Source organism: Mustela erminea, chromosome 7 (genome assembly GCF_009829155.1).
Source record: "Mustela erminea isolate mMusErm1 chromosome 7, mMusErm1.Pri, whole genome shotgun sequence".
In the NCBI taxonomy this organism is placed as follows: Eukaryota; Metazoa; Chordata; class Mammalia; order Carnivora; family Mustelidae; genus Mustela; species Mustela erminea.
This window is the reverse complement of record NC_045620.1, coordinates 100,427,990-100,449,119: the sequence shown is the minus strand read 5'-3', so window position 1 is coordinate 100,449,119 and position 21,130 is coordinate 100,427,990. Positions and strand designations below refer to the sequence as shown.

Genomic DNA, 21,130 nt, shown 5'->3' with positions numbered 1-21,130 from the left:
TATTTTGGCCTGCTTTTGTGGGGTTGTCTCATTTTCATTCACTCTTTCCCCTCCTTAAATGCCTTTCTCCTATGCATCTGGGAAGCTCAGAGAAGATAAGAAAGAAGGCTACATAGCTATGCTCAATTCAAGGGTGAGATGGGTGTCTTCAAGTCTCCTTCTAGTTTGTCCATCTAAGCTCCTCTCAGGGATGGGATAGGAGGCAGGGATTCAGGGTAGAAGTGCAGTCCAGAAATAGATAGCATGCATTTATCTCAAACATCTCTTGTGTTATAATTTTTAGGAACCAGGGTGAGGCAGATGGAGTATATGAACCCAACACTAATCTCTGATGAAAACATATGAAAATTAATTCCCTGCCTGAATAGCAAAGGTGTTAGTAAGTCATATTCTTGGTACATCCAAAATTCTGTTAACTTTATATTTTCTAATTAAATTTCATGTTAAGAATAACTTGGAGTTATTTAGCTCTTCTTGTCCTAGAAAAAACTATTATTTTTGGATAATTTTAGCCCTCACTGTTTTTGCTTTTCTGTATTTTGAAGTTTGCGTGGATGAGTTAGAAATTAGTTACCTAAAAACACCTGCTTTCTTTATACTTTTAGAAAGAAGAGACGATTAAGCTCTCTTCTAGTCTACTTTTAACTGTCTAAAGTTTGAGATAACCATCTTAAGAAGATAGATAATTGAATTGAGGCCATTCTTAGGGATCATGACATTAAATGGTGCTAAGGATACTCAAAATGACAAAAATCCAAGGAATAAAAATAATGCTTGACTTTCATTTTACTATGGAACCATTTGAACTATTAAAAGTGAGAAAATTTATTGTAGTGAAACAGTTTATGCTTTCCCATTTCTAAAGAGATAAATAAATAGAGAAATGGGGCCATATTTCTCCAAAGATAAATGGCTTAAGACAACAGAGAGACTATTCACTAAAAGCCATAATGAGTAGGGGCTAAAAATATAGCCACTTTATGACGTCTGCAGTAGCTCTTCAGCTATCTGCATTTTATAGGGTAGAAGAGAAAGAAAGTATCTCCACTGGCCTGACTTATATTCTACTCAGTGCACTTATTCTATCTCCCAACACCGTTTGCTGGTCTCCAAGGTATTTCCTTTTATTTTTACGATAGCTAAGAGTTGAGTTGGCTTAGAAGGCCAAAGTGAACGTGAGGATGAAGGAGAAGACTGGATTCACTGTTGTAGTTTTGACCAAAATGGCTGTGTGAATCGAAAACCTTAGAAGTGAAATGTTAGTCATTTGTCCTCACTTATGGATCTCTATGTTGCCAAGCATCCTTATTAAGACTAACTAAGCTAATATTATGAGATAGGGGAAGGCCTCTGTGTTGACTAGTAGGATTGTTCTCAGGTTGCATGGAATTCTTTTCTATGGAAGGTGCATCTGTAAATCCTAGAGAGAGGAAGAGACCCATTTTTAGTCCACCTCTGCCCCAATTCAGAGAATGACATAGGGCCCAATGGGACAAAAGAGGACCATTAGCTCTGACATGAGTTCAGATAGTAGATAAACCCCTGAAGGAGTGGGAAGTAATAAGGCGCATAGCCTCAGTAGTACAGAAAGTAGACGGCCTTCTCATCAGTTCACTGCTCTGTTTACTCATCAGAATTCAGAGGTGACTGGAATAAAGTATTATCGTCTCCTTTTACTGTGTAAATTCTTTTGATTGGCTTTACATGATTCTCTTTTAAGGGGCAAACGAACCTGGGCAGGCCAGTTCTGAGCGGCTCTTCACCTCATCAGAAGGCTGTGGAATATTAGACTTTCTCATTGTAATGGGCCCTGCTGAATCCACAACTTACGGACTCTTCCCATTTTCTGGAAACTTCTCCTCTCCTCACCTATGGGAGGTGGCCTCCCCCGCCATGTGTGTTCTGCTTGACTCTTCTCCCTTGGGAAGAACTAACTCTGTCAAGAGTTGAAATCTGTCTCAAACTGGGAACGTTCTCTTTTTTTCTGGGATTTAGAAGAGGGAGAAGGAGAGACAGAGGGGGAGACGGGGGAGAGAATGGAGGAGTGACACGCTATGTGGGGGCTGCAGGGTAACCGTGCTCCCCTGCAGTCGAGGAGAGGGAGCTGAGAAAGCTGATCTGGAGTAAAAGTGAGAAAAACAGCAGCTTTACGGTTTTTTTTTTTTTCCCTCCTTGATTTTTGCGAGAATCCCCACATCCCTGTAATAAATTGCTCCAATTTATTTTATCTAGATTGAATTGGTTTCTGTAACTTACAATCAAAGGATCCTAACTAAAACACAGACTAAGGAAGACACTGATGATTTATTTGGCTTGTGGATTTATTTCCAATAATTTAAAATATAAATCTACAAAATTGTATCTTGGCTTGTATCCAATTTAATAGGACTTTGGAACAGGAAAGTCAGGTAGGGACTAAATGCGGCATAAGAGTGTGCTCTGGAATTAATACGGAACAGGTATCAGCTTCTTGTTATCTTTTAGAAAGTAGGCATATTATTTGGTATCTCTGAACTTTAGTTTCCTTAACTTCAAAATGGATATCACATGTATCTCATAGGATTGTTGATAAAGTTAGCTAGCTACAATAGATAAAGTAACCAGCTAGCATAATGAAGGCATCCTCTCCTAGTTATGGGGAGTTTCTGTTGGGGAAAAGCTATCCTATTGCCATTTTTGTTCTTTACTGTTGTTGTTTTTGGGACTGCTTAGTGTTGGGTTAGGAACTGGATAGAGCTGAACCCAGGCATGGAGGAGTTACAGTGTCTTCAAGGGGAGCTGGGAGGGGCAGGAGCTCAGATGACCTGAGGATGTTGGAACAGGAGAAGAAAGACAGAAGGAAGAAGAGGGGCACATACAAGCTTCGTCTGCCCAGCAGTTTGGGTGATGGCCAGCCTGGGCTGATTGAGCCGCAGGAGTCTCCTGAGAAGCTGCACGGCTAGTACCACAGGGGTCATTCCCCTCCCTCGCCCCAGACTGGAGTTCTCATGCATCTACATGTTCTGCTGCATTTGCTTGTAGCACCCAGCTCTCCCAGAAACTCTTGCATAGGGTTTCTCATTTTTTTTTTTAAGATTTTATTTATTTATTTGACAGACAGAGATTACAAGTAAGCAGAGAGGCAGGCAGAGAGAGAGAGAGAGTGGGAAGCAGGCTCCCCGCTGAGCAGAAACCCCGATGCAGGACTCGATCCCAGGACCCCAAGACCATGACCTGAGCCGAAGGCAGCGGCCCAACCCACTGAGCCACCCAGGTGCCCCAGGGTTTCTCATTCTTAATACTATTGTCATTGTGGGCCCAGAGTTGTTCATTGTGAGGGCTGTTCTATGCATTGCAGGGATGTCCAGCATTTCTGTCCTTTATCCGCCAACTGTGATAACTAAAAATGTCACAAGTGTCTGAGGACATTGCCAAACAGCCTATGGGATGGTGATGGTGCCAAATCACCCATGTTTGAGAATTACTGTCTTAAAATACATTTTTACAGATGAGTAACTCTGTTTTAATCAAGGACTCTAATCATAGAGACAACCGTCAGTAGAATGGGCCATTGTACTCCCCTATTCCACCCGCGCCAGCCCCACCCATTTCCTATTTTTACAAACTTGGCCCTGATGGCACCATGCATGGCTTGGGAGGAGGCTGGATTGGGAATGAGTAGACCTGAGTCCAGATCCTTTATACTCTGGGTGTGTGCGAGAAAAAAAAAGAGAGAATATATGGAACTGATTACCAGTAGTTATTACTGCTATATTAAAGAGGAGTTTGCACAGCTACAGAGAACAATCTGGTGGTGGCCAGAGGTGAGGGGGTGGATGAATTGGAGAAATAAGGAAAGAGGATTAAAAGGTACAAACTTCCAGTTATCAGCTCAATAAGAAATGGAGACACAATGCATAGCATAGGGAATATAATTAATAATAAGTAACAACTTTTTTTTTAAAAAGATTTTATTTATTCATTTGACAAAGAGAGATACAGCGAGAGAGGAAACACAAGCAGGGGGAAGTGAGAAAGGGAGAAGCGGGGTCCCTGCAGAGCAGGGAGCCCGATGCAGGGCTCAATCCCAGGACCCTGGGATCATGACCTGAGCCGAAGGCAGACACTTAAAAACTAAAACACCCAGGCACCCCTGTAACAACTTTGTTAAGGTGACATGGTAACTGAATTTCTCATGGTGATCACTTTTTATTGTATGTAAATGTTGGATCACTATGATGTATGTCTGAATGAAATATACCATTGTACGTCAACTCACTTCAGTAAAAAATAAATAGTAAGAAATGTGTTGCTTTGTCTAGCTAAAAGTCACCAGAGTTCAAATCAGGAAGGTCCTTCCTTTAATTCATTCTCTACTCACATCTTGGAGGGCAGTGGAGATTATGTTGACTTGGCATTCGAGGCCCATCAGGACCAACCCCAGGTTTTATATGTTAAATATCCAAGTTTCAGAGTGCGCTTGATTTGGGATTTATAGGGATCTGGGAGGTCATAAATTAAGCCTATTCCTTTAAGCAATATTAAAAATATATATTTAAAAAGTTGGTGTAATCCTTATATGATCTTGAACAGAGGGCAGTGAACACCATCTGTTCTGTATTGTTTTGTTTTGGGTATGATGCAGATCACTCCTGCTAACCCTTGATGTATGCACAGCAGGGGCCCCGTGGGCGCAGACAGATCTGCTTCTGGGTTTCTCGTGTCTGCTTTTCATAGTTGCTTTTGTCTATCATCAGAAGCAGGAGCTCACTATTGTCAGAATTTGTTTATCAAAAAATCCTTCCAATTTCCTGCTGAAAATCAACTGTAGGCTAAGATACCAAATGGCTAACGAATTAGAATAGTGTCTAGAACAGGGAATAAAAGGACAGTATGAGGGCCCCATGTTTCTCAAGTTGTGAACAGCATTCGTGAATGGACTTTAGAATATATATTTTGAAAATGTATGATCTCTGCTCTTCTCTCTTATTAAAAACAAACAAACATTGCCTTGTTCTGAGTGGGTGAGGTTTTTAATAACTAACCTTTATTAAACTTACATGATAGATTACATACTATACCACCTAAGTTCAACCAATATTAGTTGGAAATGAAAATTTTTAGGAAAGGAATCAATTCTACCATTAGGCTTCTTTGCCAGGAACCAAAGAACAACTCAGGAGTAAACAAAGAATTGAAGGAGAATACGTTAATACTATATTTTGGAAAAAAAATGTTCAAAATATGTACATACAGCTTTGTCAACATAACTAAATAACATGCTCCACCCAAACAACTTAGCCTAGAAATCGTGTACCAAGATATGCTTCTATTAAACCGTTTTGTTTTTTTTAAGATTTTATTTTTTTATTTGACAGAGAAAGACAGTCAGAGAAGGAACATACTCAGGGGGAATGGGAGAGGGAGAAGCAGGTTTCCTCCTGAGCAAGGAGCCCGATGAAGGGCTTGATCTCAGGACCTTGGGATCATGACTTGAGCTGAAGGCAGAGGCTTAATGACTGAGCCACTAAAGCACCCCTGAATATTGTTTTAAGATGAATATTGCAAGGGCATTTTGATACATAGAACTTCTGCTGTCTAAAGTTAAAGCTCATTGAAAATGCCTATGATGGGGCGCCTGGGTGGCTCAGTGGGTTAAGCCGCTGCCTTCGGCTCAGGTCATGATCTCAGGGTCCTGGGATCGAGCCCCGCATCGGGCTCTCTGCTCGGCGGGGAGCCTGCTTCCTCTTCTTTCTCTCTGCCTACTTGTGATCTCTCTCTGTCAAATAAATAAATAAAATCTTTAAAAAAAAAAAAAAAAAGAAAATGTCTATGATGAAGGCCACCATGAGTGAAGCAGGCAATTTTGGGGTTTTGCTGGGAAGGGACGGAGTTACATCTGGAAAATACTCTCAGACATTCATCAGGATCAAGGGTCCCCAAAGGCTGACAGAGTCCAGAGTTTGTGTCCTTTTCTGTATAGGTTGTATTTCTTGTGTTCCCATTACAGTGAGATTTCTTTCTGGAAGGCAGGTGTCCTGGAAATTCATCTCACCTATCTGGACAACTTCTCTTTTCTGTTGATTAGGAGTATTTTCTACCTGTAATCTGGGCTAGTCCGGGAAGGCAGCTTCCAGGTTTGCTGGACTGGGACAAAATAATACCAAATAGTTCCGTGTTTATTGGGTCCAAATTCTGCCCAAACTTTTGTCAGCTGTGTGGTGTGGAGTGAGATTTCTTTTCTTTCTTTCTTTCTTTCTTTTTTTTAAGATTTTATTTATTTATTTGACAGACAGAGATCACAAGTAGGCAGAGAGTCAGGCAGAGAGAAAGGAGGAAGCAGGCTCCCTGCCGAGCAGTGAGTCTGATGTGGGGCTTGATCTCAGGAACCCGGGATCATGACCTGAGCTGAAGGCAGAGGCTTTAACCCACTGAGCCACCCAGGTGCCCCTGGAATGAGATTTCTAATGAGATAATATATTTAAAGTGCTACATAGGGCTTGATGCAAAGTAAATACTGAACAAACTATCTAATGTTTCAGACTCATATACTTACTATTATTAAAACACGATTCTTGCGGCGCATGGGTGGCTCAGTGGGTTAAAGCCTCTACCTTCAGCTTCGGTCATGATCCCAGGGTCCTGGGATAGAGCCCCACATCCGGGTCTCTGCTCAGCAGGGAGCTTGCTTCCCCACCCCCCACCCACCTGCCTCTCTGCCTACTTGTGATCTCTGTCAAATAAATAAAAAATGAAATCTTAAAAAAAACCCCACAACACCATTCTTGTTTATTTATGATTCACTGAAGCTATCTGACCACTGAAAGTGATCCTCCCTGTCCAGTGCTATGAAATGTCAGGGTCAGAGGATTTGTTGGGGGTGCTATAGACTTCTGAAGCCTCCACTCCCCTGCACCCAAAGCCAATGAGATTTATCAAGCTGACCCAATGTGATGATGATGATGATGGTCTCATGTATGCCTTTCTTAGTACCCCCTGGCTGAGTCTCATTTGACACCAAGGTAGATGTGAGTGGAACTGAAAATCCTTGGTCCCTAAATATATCTTCACCACTTTGTCTCAGGGTTTAGATTTCCCACCATGGGCCATTCCTGCCTAATGGCAAGGGAAGTTTTGCAGAAGCAAATGTGGGTTTTGACTAGTTTGCTCTTCCCTTTTAGAGGTGACAAAACAGATGAGAGAGCCCTCCCCCATCCCAGCTCTGGGTGCTGTCATCACAGACAGGTTCCTGGACAGGAAAAGCCATGGACAGCCTTTAAGGTGTTAAAGGTTTTTATTTTATTTTATTTTTTATGTTTTTCATGGATGATTTCTGTAGGAATAAATGCATAACAGATGAGCAATTTCTCAATGCCTTGAATTGACATCCGTGGACTTTCAGTAGAATCCTGGCCTCAGGCTTTGGTGGTTCATATGTCATTCTCCACTTGAGCTGTAGAAGCAGCAGGTGGAGTGAAAAGAGCCTGTTTAGAGCAGCCAGATTTTGTTTTTGGTTGTCAGCTAAAACAGAAACCCCATCATTCTGAGCTTGGCAGCTTGTTAGTAGAAAAGCCACTGGGAAGCTCTGAGTTGGTAATTTGGAGCCCAGACTCATTCCCCAATACAGCTGCAGAGCAGCAGGTGGCTGTGACTTAAGCACACACCAGCTTTAAAAACATGAAATAAGAAAACGGGGATTTTTGTCTTTTGCACCTATCAGTATGGCTAAGGATTTGAGAGTTCGTATCTTGGTTCTTGGGATTCTCGTCTCACTAATTTGCTTAGACATATCTAAAAGAGTATTGCACTCCATCCAATTCAATTTAACAAGCATTTATTGAACACCTACTGTGTGCCAGACAGTGCTAGGTTTTGTGAACCTTCATTCCCTGGTTTAGAGTTTGATGTGGAGACAGACGTGCACATAGATTCACAATAAGGAAACAAAGCTATTCCTTCAGAATCCTGGATGGGGAGAGAATCTCATCATGGAAAGGGAGAAGCCTCCTAGGAGAAAGTGAGCAGAAGCTAAAGGGGTAACTTGAACAGAAATACTTTGGAGGAAGGGGGTTGTAGGAAGTGGGAGTGTCAGAAATCTGAAGGCTATCAAGAGTTAGTGTGGGAGGAAATAAAAATAGGGATGTCCTTGAATTCATAATTGATCATATCATTCTATCATGTCCACTTATGGTCCTAATTTTGAAAGAAAGTTTACAGCTGTGTACATATTTACAAATCTTACAGGGGAGAGTACATGGATCTACTTATTAATAGTGATTATTGATGGTTGTTAGGATTAGAGATTATTTTAATGTCATCTTTTCAGGTCTGCTATAAAGAATTTGAAATTGAAACAGAAAATGCACCTACTCCATTTTCAACAGCCTGATCTCAGGGCCTGATGCAGAGCACTCTTTCAGAAATACTGATATTGAAACATTTAGCAACTGGAGTGGAAAGTGTGGAGATAAGAATGTTGATGGCAGAGGATGGAGCCAGCTCTGGGCTGCTCGGATTTACAGCAGCCTGGAAGACCCAGAGGTCCTACAGGACAGGAAGTGAGGACAGTTTGAAAAAAATTCAGGAATCACACCTTTCTCCTTCTTCTTCTCTGCTCTCCCTGCCCTGCTGTTCACACACCCGGCATCCAAGGAAGGGTTGGGTTTGCTGGGGAATGGAAGGGCTGATGATACAGTGCATGGGCTTAGCTCTGGGGCTGTGGACTGATCCGCATCAGTTTTCAGAGTGTGCTCCCCAGCTGCTCTGACCTCTTGAAGAACCTTTTATGCTAAAATAGAAGAAAAATGCTTTCTTCTTTGAGCAGATGACAGAGTGGAGAATCAGAGGCAGAGGCAGTACATGAACTGAGGGTCCCTTAATTCAGTAGGCCAGGAGATCTTCATCAAACAGCAAAGTGAATGAGAATTCCCAGTACTCCAAGCGGAAAAGGTTGGCTACCAGTAGGTTAGAGCTGAGGCTAAGACCCAGATAGAACACAGGACGACTAAAATTAACACTGAAGGGGGGCAGCCCATGTTCTACTCACACATATTCTTTCTCTCTCCTCCATATTAAGCACCTACTGAATACCAACATACTCTGGGAGCCCTGGTTCCAAACTTCAAATGGCTCAGAGGTTTAATAAAGCTCCCCTTCCGGTCCAGGTGCACTTAAGGGACTCTGTAATTGTCTCATATCCTCTTCCAGAATTTCCTGGCATCCTGTCATTCCACCCTCCTGCCCCCCACCCCACCCGGCCACCCTCCCATCCATTCTTCCCTGGGGGATACAGTGAGTGACAATCTGGACTCTTTCCCATGATATTAGCTAGACAGTGGGATTTAAGCCCCTTCTCTATTGAAGGTGACAAATCTTGGGAAGACAAAAATGACAAGGTCCAAACTCAATGGAGGAGAGTTAAGGAGTAGGAATAGGGGAAGCTTCTTAAAATGCAGATTCCTGGGGCATCTGAGTGGCACAGTCGGTTAAGGGTGCGAATTGATCTCAGCTGAGGTTTTGATCTGAGTCACGAGTTTAAGCCCTGCATTGGGCCCCATGCTGGGTATGAAGTCTACTTTAAAAATGCAGATTCCTGCGCTCATTTCCCAATATTCTGGATAATTCTAGGGTAGGGCCCAGACTGGCTTCCTAACAATGCCCCTGGTTGATTCTGAGACAGATGGCCCTCTGCACTTTGGGAAATGTTGCTCTAGGCTTTGAGTTCTTGCCATCTTGATGGATTCTCTCACTGGGTGATGGATTCTGGCTGTGGCCCCCAGAATCTTCTGTGAACAACTGCTAGGTATCCAATCAGGCAAGGTTAGTTTAGCCCCATTTCTTTAAAAAAAATTTTTTTTTTTTAATTATTTGACAGAGCACAAGGAGGCAGAGTGGCAGGCAGAGGGAGAGGGAGAGGCAGGATCCCCGCTGAGCAGGGAGCCTGATGGGGGCTGGATCCCAGGACCCTGGGATCATGACCTGAGCTGAAGGCAGCCACTCAACCGACTGAGCCACCCAGGTGCCCCTAGCCCCACTTCTTGACTCAACTTCTTGTTGAGCCCCTTTCTCTTGAGCCCTCTCAGCCATTGTGCAACTGGAATAAGAAGCAGCATTTTTAAAGGGCTATTCAACATCCTCCAGGTTTCAGGAAAGGTCCTACGGAAGTTTGCTAGTTTCTTAGGATTTTGGAGAGATCTCCTTTAGGTCAGTGCAGTGATAGCAGGGTAACCAAGCTTGTTTTCCAGGAGGGAAATTTTGGCCAGTCTGCACAGAATAACCCTCTGACACCTGCCTTTCGGATAGGCTGTGGCAACCTACCCAAGCTACTAATTTCCTTTCCCTACAAGGCAGGAGAAAGACAGCATTTAGGGATCTTCTTGATTTTACCTCTGTCACTTGCCATGTCCTGTTCACTCACCCTTCTGTCACCCTTCCATTTCAGTTGTGAGCTGTGCTTATGGGGTTGAGTCTGTTCACCTGCTTCTCAGATCTCAGCATTGGCCGAGGTCAGGAATTTGATTTGTTGCATCTTCAAACCTAACCTTGACCTTTTACCTTGGACCCCAGGTATTCTCTGAGCCAAGTTTTATTTCCCGGTATTGCTGCTCAGCATGAGGACTGAGAATCACGGCAAAGCATGATACCAGGCGGCCCCCATTTTCCTTAAGTATTAACTTTAGAAACATGGTCAGTGCACTGTGAGGAGCTTTGCCAGCTTGATTGACACATCTAAGGTTTTGCCATAAGTCTTGGACCTTGCCTCTAGACCTTTTATCCACAAAGTACAATAGGGGACCTGTGGCTAAATTTCCACCTTCCTATGTTTTATTGAAGCAAAAAACAGAAGGGAACATGCTCTGCTGGGATTGGAGAAACCTGATCTTATCTGCATCAGAGAGTTGGAAGTTCTTTACCCAAAGGTCAGAGAGGCAGTGATAAAAAGCATCTCATTCTGGCTCATGGTGAGGCTCATGCACTGTGACTGGGAAGGCAGCTAACCCCTGCGAAGGGTAAACAGACCTACGCTGCTTCTGCTCTTTGGAGCCCCTGTAGCATCAGTTGGCTCGGTGGAAGAAATGATAGAAGGCCATATTGGCATGGGTTGGCAAGACCACTTTATCTCCTTCCTGATTTGGCCTGCTGTTTGTGAGTGTTACTTCTGAGTCACTTCTGCAAAAGATCTCTTTCTCTTCGGCAGTTTTCTTATTATCACCCCCCTCCCGTTTTTTCCCTCTGATTTCTTCTTCCTCTGAACTCTCAGAACTTACTGTCCATGTGGTTCATTTTCCATTGATTATTTCTCATCCTTTTCTGTTTCTGGGTTCTGCAATTTGAGAGCCTATCTCCTATCGCCCTTCACAAGAAAGGTCGGGGAGACAAGTGCTCCAGTCCTCCACCCCTGCTCCTGCTCCATCTGCGTGTTTCTCTTCCCATTTCCTCTATCCTGCCACCTGCTCTCAAGCGTGGCAGAGCTGGTACTTGGAGGGTTCACCAGCGGGGAGGGTGTCGGTCGTCAGTGAGCACGGCCACCCCGTGCTTTCCGAGTCAGCCCGGGCTGCGGTATTTCTTGCTCTTGTGTGACAAGTGCAGCCTGGCAGGCTATTTTCTCCTACTTCGTGTGTTGGTGTTCTTCGGGCTTCTGTCTACCGAGGCCTAAGCGTCTTCTGTTTGGTGCTGGAGGGGGTGGAGTTATTTATACTCGTACGTGCGTACGTGCGTGCGTGCGTGCGTGCGTGCGTGCGTATGTGGGTGGAGACAAGACGGATGTGCAGTCTGTGTCCTCGGAGCCAGCTGTGACCTGAGAACCCTGCCCTGGGTCTTCAGCTTATTGTTTCTGCCGCCCGCCAGACTCCACAAAGAAATCTTAGCACAGTGCATTTTCCATAGTGCTTTCCCATTGTGCATACTTGAAGGAGTGAGCAAAAGAAGGACGTAATGAAGAAGCAAAAGAAAGGATCTTTAGAGCGACCTCTTAAAAAGACATTTGGATGTTTGACAGTCATGGAAGAAGACACATTCCCCGGTCCGGGAGTTGGGTAGCCCGAGGCAAAGTTGTCAAGTAGTTAGCCAGCTTGTCGGGGCCTTCTTCCTAGCTCAGTCATCTAGTTTGCTAATCCTGTCTTCAGGCTGTTCTGGTTCTTCATGTTTTTAATTCTACTAGCTTTCAGTTCGTTATTTAACCCCCAGACACATTCCTGGTCCACTGTTAGGGGGAAATAGTTTCAATGTTTGAACACTAAGGGGTTTGGAGGCATGGACCTAAGGTCCATAGGAAATGCTTTTCAGAGCACTGTGGGGTAGGGGAGCTGGAGGATCCCTTTGGGGTTGTTGGTCCGTGGGAAGTAGGAGAGGGAGGAAGGCAATGATCCTACAAGTTAGTTCTTTTCTGTTTATTGTAGATGAGAGGCTGCTAGGGTCTGTTCTAGGGCCAATAAAGCGAATGTACACTTATCTTGGAGGAAGGCTCATATGAACAAGAGTGTCAGCCATCCCTGTGAAGGGAAATCAGGTCACGGGGGGGGGGGGGGTAGCTGCCTGCGTGGTGTGGTCTAGAAGGTAGGAAAAATCTTGTTGAAAAATCGTCTCTTTGCTGACCTACTGTGGCGCTGGAAATGCTCAACCCTGTGGATTTAGGTATATTTTGCAAAGCCCTTGCCAAATAATAATTGGGTTAAGGAAGAGGTAATGTACTGTACACGGAAATACATTAACGGGGGGTAGTAATGTATAAACTCATGAACATGTAGGAAACACGGGCACAGGGTACTTAGTAAAGCATGGTTACTATGGCTGACCTAGGGAATGGAACGGAGGTCTAGTCTGTTTTGAGAGACTAGTGTGTTGCCACGGGGGCATGTGTGAAGATTCTGGGGGTGAAGAAGGGATGTGAGGTTTTTGGGTATTTGGGGAAGGTAGGAGAGGGGAAAATCATAAAGGGAGAGACTATTTAGATAGAAAATGAGGCACTAAAGATAATCTTTTTTTGTTTTGTTAATTTAAAGATTTTATTTATTTGAAAAAGAGAGAGAGAGTGTGTACATGAAACTTGGAGGGGGGTAGTTGGGGGGCAGAAGCAGAGGGAGAAGTAGACTCCCTGTGGAGCCTGGAGCCCAGTGTGGGAGCTGGACTCAGGGATTGATCCCAACACCCTGAGATTATGACCTGAGCAGAAGTCAGAGGTTTAACCAACTGAGCCACCCAGGTGCCCCCGATAATCTTTCCTAATTCACAATTTCCCCAACTTTAATTTTTTCTGTTGCTATTTTTATTTGTATTTAAGTATTTGGGGAGTTGATCAATAGAGTTTCACCATGAAGGAGAAACTTTAACTAACTGCTTGTTAGAATGCATTAGATTGTCAGAATGGTTAGCTCAGGCTTACAAAATATATATATTCAGAGTAATGAACTCTGTGGGTTTATTGTCCATATTATCCAAATGAATGAGAAAACTGATAGATATCCTTAAAATCAGTCCATAATACCTAATGGAAAAGAAAAGGGGCCTTTCTACAGTAGCCTAGGTTTTAGCCCGTCACACACTTGCCCTGCAAGAGGGAGGGGGTGATTTATGTATCTTGTAAATTGCAGAATTAGGACGATATCCATGATCTCTTCTTAACATTTACTAAGATAAACAGGAATATCTGACCATCAGAGTGTTGAATTAGAGAAATAAGCATATTCCTTCTTTCTAATTAATCTGGCTAGTCCCTACAGCAACTTTAACAAGCTATGATAGGCAGAGAGATGAAACATTCCAATTATTTTTCTATAATGCTATAATCCTTTTACAAGTGCTTCCCTCTGATGTATAATCACCTAAATCAGACACTAAAGAAGAAATAGCAGCTTTGATTTGACAAACCTATCCTTCTCACTGAAGGGGGGTGAAAAACAACCCACCAAAAACCTTGATTCTCTCAACAGTTGTGAAGTATTCCCTTCCGAGGGAAGTTTTTCTGCTGCTGAGTGCTGAGTACTCCTGGGCTTGATTTGTTTCCTGCAGGGGCCACCACTGATTCAGGGGTAGCATTTGGATTCAGCCACTGTTTTCTTTCTGATGAGCATGAACACAGCATGAAGTGAGCAGGCGTGGACATGGGAGGAGCAGCAGCAAAGGTTAGGGAGAAAAGCATGAGTGGAAAGAGTCAGAGGGGCAGGAAAGAGGGAAGGGCACACAGAGGAGGAGGGCACATGGCAAGCAACCAAACTCCATCAAGCCAGTTCACAGAGAGAGACCGGGCCAGTCCAGGAGGGGACACCAGCTGGAGATGGAAACAGAAATCTGGGCTTTGAGTTTTGTGGGATTTGAGAGCTGATTTTGAGCCTGGGTCTCCTCTTTTCTCGCTGTGTGATTTGAACTGGACAATTACTGTTGTAAGATTTTTATTTTAATATTTTAATTTTTATTTATTTATTTGAGAGAGAACGAACGAGAGCATTGTTAGGTCCCCCAATAATGGGCCCGTGATTAAAGGAGCGAGACTGATAAAAAGCGAAGGTCAAGCAAAGCTTTATTTCGCGCCAAGCATCAAGAATCAAACCGAACATTTGGGCTGCACCTCTTACAAGAGAGGGCGACCTTTCTCTGTTTCACAGACTATTTTTTAAGCACAAAGGCCATGCGGTTGGGCCTGTCCACACAGAGGTGGCCAATGAAATTGTAACACAGAGAAAGCTGCACAGTGATGCTAGGTGACCAACTGAATTACAATTTAGCCTATAGTAGGCATTTGACCTAGCCTGGTTAGAATTGGCGTCCAAAAGGCTCCCAAAGGGCGGGGCCCATACTCCTTGGTAGCTAGGGAGAGAGTATGCAACCCCGCACTGCACTGATCGGATGTCTTCACCTGGCCTGACCCATCCTTGTATCTGGGCTTTGTTACCTGGGGCTGGTTTCCAGGACTTGTTTTTAAGTAAGTCCCCTGGGGGAAGGGGAGCAGGGACAGTTTTAGGGTTAAACAACAAGGTTATTGTTTAATCTGGATGGAAGCCTCTGGCTAAATAGGTCCTTACAGCAAAAGCAGTGGGAGGGGCAAAGGGAGAGGGAGAAGCAGACTTCCCACTGAGCAGGGAGCCGGGTGTAGGCTCCATCCCAGGACCCTGGGATCATGACCTGAGCCAAAGGCAGACACTTGACTTAACAAGATTTTTTTTTTTTTTTTTTGAAAAGTGAAAGAACCCTGTGGATTGAGTCACCATGCAAATATGAGTCATTCTTAGATATTTCATAGAGATGCCACTAGATACATATAGAGTTATATTGAGAAGCAGCAGGAGAGACAAAGCTTATACTCATTTAGGAAAACTTCAGAGTGTATATTATATGTGACAAGTTTATCGAAGAGTTGCCACTCCTTGGGGGTAGAAACAGGAAACAGTTTTTGTTGTTGTTGTTTGTTTGTTTCCTAAGCAAGTGCTACCAGCTCTGCACTCTCCAACCTTTCTGCTAGGTAGCAAGATTCCTTATGGCCTCAGTCCCATTTCCTCATTTCTCAGATGCTTTCTGTTCACAAACCTGTCTCATGTCAATTGTGTGAGACTCCTTTGTGATTATTTTAAAACTTCATTCTCCGGCATAATCAAAGCCATTGTCTCCCCAGTATTTGGAGTTGGACCAGGGGTATGAAGGAAAGAGGAGGCTGAGGTCCCTCCTTCCATAGTGTTGTGACTCCCTTTCCTGTGCTCATCCTCACCTTTCATCAAGGTCTACCCCGGGGGCTAGTGGGAGTATTTCCCATGAGAGGGCCACACCCAGACTGATCCTCATGCATCCGTGGTCCCTTCTGGCTGACCCTTACCTGGAGGCTCTCCAAGAGTCCTCTGCTCAGAAGTCCTGTTTGCTTTGTGGCTGATTTCAGCAAGCACTTTGAGGACATTGCTGCCCCTGAAAGTGGTATTTCTGAACTTAGAAGTAGAAAATGTTTCTTTGCTTGTTTTCTTAGTTGTATCGTGAGTTGTCGAAACTAGGAAAATTGAAGAGAAACCAATTTCTCTGGAGTTTAATTTGTATATTGGTATGTAATTGTACGATGTGTAATATTAATGTCCATATTAAACTCTAACAGGATCTATCCATGTATCCATCTGTCATTATTTATCTATCATCCATCTAGTCTTCCATTTTTATCTAAAGCCCAACATAGAAAATCTTGAAACCCTTTCTTGCATATAATTATTTTCCTATTTCTTTGTTTTGAAAAGTGGTAAATACTCCTTCCCATTTTATAGAAAAAAAAATCACTTTCATGATGCTAGAGCTTCTCTTGTAAGTTAAAACGTCTTCCAGAGTTATTGATATATAATCGACATCTAACATTGTATAAGTTGAAAGGGTACAATGTAATTATTTGATATAAGTATGTATTGTGAAATGGCTACCACAGCAAGGTGAGTTAACCCATCCATCACCTTTGCATTGGTGGGGGTAGATTTTCCTGGTATCTTGAACTTAAATGTTTTCTAAACCTTGGACCAGCTAATGAAATTATCCTTTTCTGCCTCTTTTAGAAGCTTTGCGATAGGGAAGCTGAAGGGACCCCATGAAAGACTGCTTTTTTGATGCTTCTTTTCTTTTTTCTTTCTTTCTTTTTTTTTTTTTTAAGATTTTATTTATTTATTTGACAGAGAGAGATCACAAGTAGGCAGGGGGAAGCAGTCTCCCTGCGGAGCAAAGATTCTCAATGCGGAGCTCGGTCCTAAGACCCTGAGATCATGACCTGAGCCAAAAGCAAGGCTTAACCCACTGAGCCACCCAGGTGCCCCTCTTTTTTCTTTTTCTTTCTTTCTTTTCTTTTTTTTTTTTTTCCAAAATTTTATTTATTTATTTGAGAGAGAGAGAAAGCAAGAGACAGCAGGAGCAGAAGGGGAGGGGAAGAGGTAGAGGGAGAAGCGTACTTCCTGCTGAGAAGGGAGCCTGATGTGGGACTTGATCTGGGATCACGACCTGAGCCAAAGGCAGTCGCTTGACTGACTGAGCCACCCAAGTGCCCTGCTGCTCCTTTGCTTGCTAGGACCTCCCAGCCTATACACGGCTTTTAGTACCCATAATGTATGTCCTCATTGGAAAGATCAAAGAGCTAATGATTTCTTTGGAGTCTTCCAGAACAGTAGATAACATCTAAGGACTGACCACACAATGTCGTCACGTATGTTTTCCAAGACCAAGGACTCCAGAGGCCATGAGACCCAAGAGCCCTGGCTCCGGGACATAAGGGACTTTGGGAGGACTCAAGGAGGACCTGAACACTCATCTGTGTTGGACCAGTTCCTGGATGCCTGAGAAGACATGTACACCAGACCACCATCCTCAGGAAGAACCCCTGACCCCAAGCAAAACTGAAATTCTTCTTTCCTTTCTGAGTCACCCAGACACTGTCTGTACCTGCATTCTCCATCTACCCTCAATAAACTCTACTCTCACTTCATCCTGGCTCACATGTGATTTCTATCCTGCGCTTTGCCAAAGACTCTGTTGGCTGGTTCTGTGGGACTCCCTGTGGGTCCTCAGACCCATCCTGCCTGCATCAGCTTGGCCTTGTGAAATGCAAGCTCTGAAGCACTTTCTGTCCATAAGATTATCTCTGATGTTAGGCTCAGCCGAGAGCTTTCCAAAAAATCGAGAAAAATTGATTTGCTTTCCCAAGTCCTCACCAAGGCTCCCATTGTTGTGGACTCTCTCCTGCTATCTCTCAGCAATGTCTTTTTTTTTTTTTTTTAGCTCAGAATGCCAAAGGCTCCCATTTAGGTGTGTGGCCAAATGTGCCCGACAGCTGCCTTCCCTAAATTGGGCTACAGCAGCTGAAAATCTGCCCAGAGAAGAACCGGGCAGATTTTTGGCTTTAGGGAAATCCTGGAGCAGTTCACAACTTTGCTTCCCCACATGTCTGCAACAGAAGGTGCATGGAATAATGATCAAGTGTTGCTTCCTAGGTGATTTTGTACTGTCTGCACGATGATCTGAGAGAGAGAGGCTTTCACGGTTTCCAAAAACGCACATTGTTCTTAGTTTCTTGTAAAGAACATCTTTCTGAGGCAAAGCAATCTCCCCAGAGGTTGAGGAACCATGGCCCCTGGGCTTGGTTCCAAATAGAACTGCAGAGCCCTGCAGCAGGTATAGCTTTATCATTGCTAGAAGCTCTAAATCTGGTCCAAGTGGGGAATCTCACCTTCCGCCCTAGGGCCAGGCCTCCAGATGTGTTTTTAAATCCCCCTGATGTTAACGATTTGCCGCCGAGGTTACAAACTTCTGGGGATATTGGAATGTTCCATCTCTTTCTGCCTCTTAAGAAGGTAAAATGGTGTTTAATTCTTTCTTATTAAAGAAGGTAGATACACTTTGGCATCAGGGATGGTTTTCAGCTGCCTCTTCCCTTTGATCATTATAATTGAGTAATTATTATATACATTCAAATGTTCTATTTATGCTAATGCATTGGTTATAAGGGATGACATAGTATTCAGATTATGCCGGTTGCATTAAGAATGGAAAAAAGGCCGCATTGAGATAATTTCCTTTCATTATTTTTGTAATTATTTCTTCCTCATTAATGCACCTCGAAATCTTCATATTCAAAGCTAGTGTTTATTGAACAAAACTGCCCTTACTTAGGCTACATCATTGTTCATAAATCCCGTAAGACTGGGAAACATGTGAGTATTCACCCTCCCTATGTTTCTCAGTTGAGACTGATTTCCTTTCCTCATCAAAGAGAACCAAACTAAAGAAGTCAGAAGATGATTTCTGTCTGACAAGGAGGTGTGGAGCACGAGGCGGTCTACGGCTGGTATTGTGCCTCTGTTCTACAAGTTGTGAGCAATTCAGGCTCCATCCAGCATGTTCATCCACTTTTTGTGCCTTGTACTGTTAATGTCAATTGATGGCCCAAGATGGCTGCATTGGTTTCAACCCTTGGGCTGACCTTCCAGTCTACAAAGTGGAGGAAGGGCTGGGGCATGGTAGGCAGGTCAACTGGCCTTTAAGAAAGTTCCTTGGAGATGCAACACATCAGTGTTGTTTACCTCCCCTCAGCCAGATTTTAGGCAACTGGCCCCATTTAATGGCAAAGAAACCTGAGAAGCAGTCCACCCCCCAACTTTTTTCTCTCTGGGCTGTCATAGACTGAGATCAAAACAAAACAAAACAAACAAAAACCAACAAACAAAACGAGGGACACCCAGGTAGCTCAGTCGGTTAAATGTCTGCCTTCGGCTCAGGTCATGATCTCAGGGTCCTGGGATCAAGGCCCGCATCGGGCTCTCTGCTCAGTGGGGAGCCTGCTTTTCCCTCTCCCTCTGCCTTTCCCTCTGCTTGTGCTCTCTCTCTCTGGGTCAAATAAGTAAATAAAATCTTTAAAAAACAAAAATGAAAAACAAAACAAACAAAAAACTCACAAAAACCCCAGGATTCTATCACAATGGACGAGGAGAGAGAGCCTATTGGTAGTCAGCCAGCACTCTCAGCCTCATTGTCCTCCAGCCTTTGAATGAGCTAGAGGGACGAGGTTGAAGCTTCTTTGAAAAGTAATCTAAATGAGGCCAGTGGAGGGGCATTCATATTCTGCCCCAACAGCGGGCCTGATGGGCAGTTTCTCTTGGCTCTCTGGGGAAAGACATTTCTTCCTCTCAGCCTGCATTTATTATGGAACCCATTCATGCTCTTTAAAATGTTAAAGCTTTGAATAAAATGCAAATGTTCTCTGTGAATATTAATGGATTAACTGGCGAGATGTAGTACAAAGAGCACAGATGTTGGAATCAGACAGAACCGCATTTAATTCTCAGTCTGTCACTTAATCAATGAGTGAACTTGGGACTCCATATGAATATCCTGGCCTCAGTTTTCTCATGTATAATATAAGTGTAATAATACTTCATATGTTTTACATATGTATGAAGTAAAGTATATAATGTCTGAAAAGGGCAAAGTTTGGTGATTAAAAATGACCCCTCCTTTGACTTTCCTTATTATCCATGAACATAACAGCTCCAATCAGATTCTTACACTACAACAGCACGAGCCTTGGAGCAGATGGAAGTGATGATGGGTAAGTTTTTTTTTTTTTTTTAAGATTTTATTTGTTTATTTGACAGACAGAGATCACAAGTAGGCAGAGAGGCAGGCAGAGAGAGAGAGAGAGAGGAGGAAGCAGGCTCCCTGCCGAGCAGAGAGCCCGATGTGAGGCTCGATCCCAGGACCCAGGACCCGAGCTGAAGGCAGAGGCTTTAACCCACTGAGCCACCCTGGTGCCCCCCTCCTTTTTTTTTAAATAATAAAGAAAAATACTGCTTTTACTTTTTATCTTGGATACTGAAACACCAAAATATCCTGCTTCCAGTGCAGTCTCAGTGCTGAATAAGCATAACATATATCCTGCTTTGGAAGAAGACAGTCATTTAGGAGATGCACAATCTTTCAGAGCTTCAGGAAATCATCTGGGAAATACAAGGACCTGAGACTCTTCAGAGGGATGGAGAGTCGTCGGCAGGCTGCACGCCCACGGTGTGCCCTGGTAGTGTTCCTGTGCTTTGAGTTTGGGCATCGGCACGGGCTGGAGTTGGCCATGGGTGGTTTGGTTTTACTGCTCCCCCCCTTAACCCCCGGTTTCCTGTGACCATCTCTATGCTGGATGTGAGCACAGTGAAGCATAAAGCACCAACGATGACTTTCAGTGCTGCGGAATCCTTTCCTTGATGAACTAGGAGCCTGTGGCCAAGATAAATGCCCGAGAAGGGGGAATCTAGCCAGCACCCTGAAAGAAAAAGCCTGATCTAGGTCATAAGAGGCACGCAGAGAAATTCCGCTCCGACCTCAGGATTTTGTGTCATATCATGTTTCTGTTTAAAAGCCTTCTGTCTGGCAGTGCCTCAACATTGAAGAGGAAAGAGAAAGAATCAGATAAATGTGGCTGTGTATCTTGTCTTTGTTATAACACAAAGGTGACCGCTTTGTGGTCCCTAAATAGGGACTTGAGGAGTAAAGTAAGGTAGCCACCCTACGAAGAGATATGATATATTTTTCAAATTACCAATACTCGACACTACACTTTCGGAGTTAGAGCTGAGAAAGTAGTGAAGAGAGGATTTCGAGAAAGAAGTTGAACTGTCAGCTCTTACCTATGTGTGTTACGAACGGTTCTTGGATCAGATAC

General features: G+C 43.6%; 1 long non-coding RNA gene across 1 annotated transcript in view; it reads left to right on the top strand.

Moving 5' to 3' along the window:
- Positions 1–17,401, top strand: part of LOC116595835 — a 72,420-nt gene extending 55,019 nt beyond the window's left edge. Inside the window, exon 3 of the long non-coding RNA XR_004287881.1 lies at positions 17,086–17,401. This is a non-coding gene — a long non-coding RNA (uncharacterized LOC116595835). The remainder of the gene's footprint in view (positions 1–17,085) is intronic.
- The last annotated feature ends 3,729 nt before the right edge of the window (positions 17,402–21,130 follow it).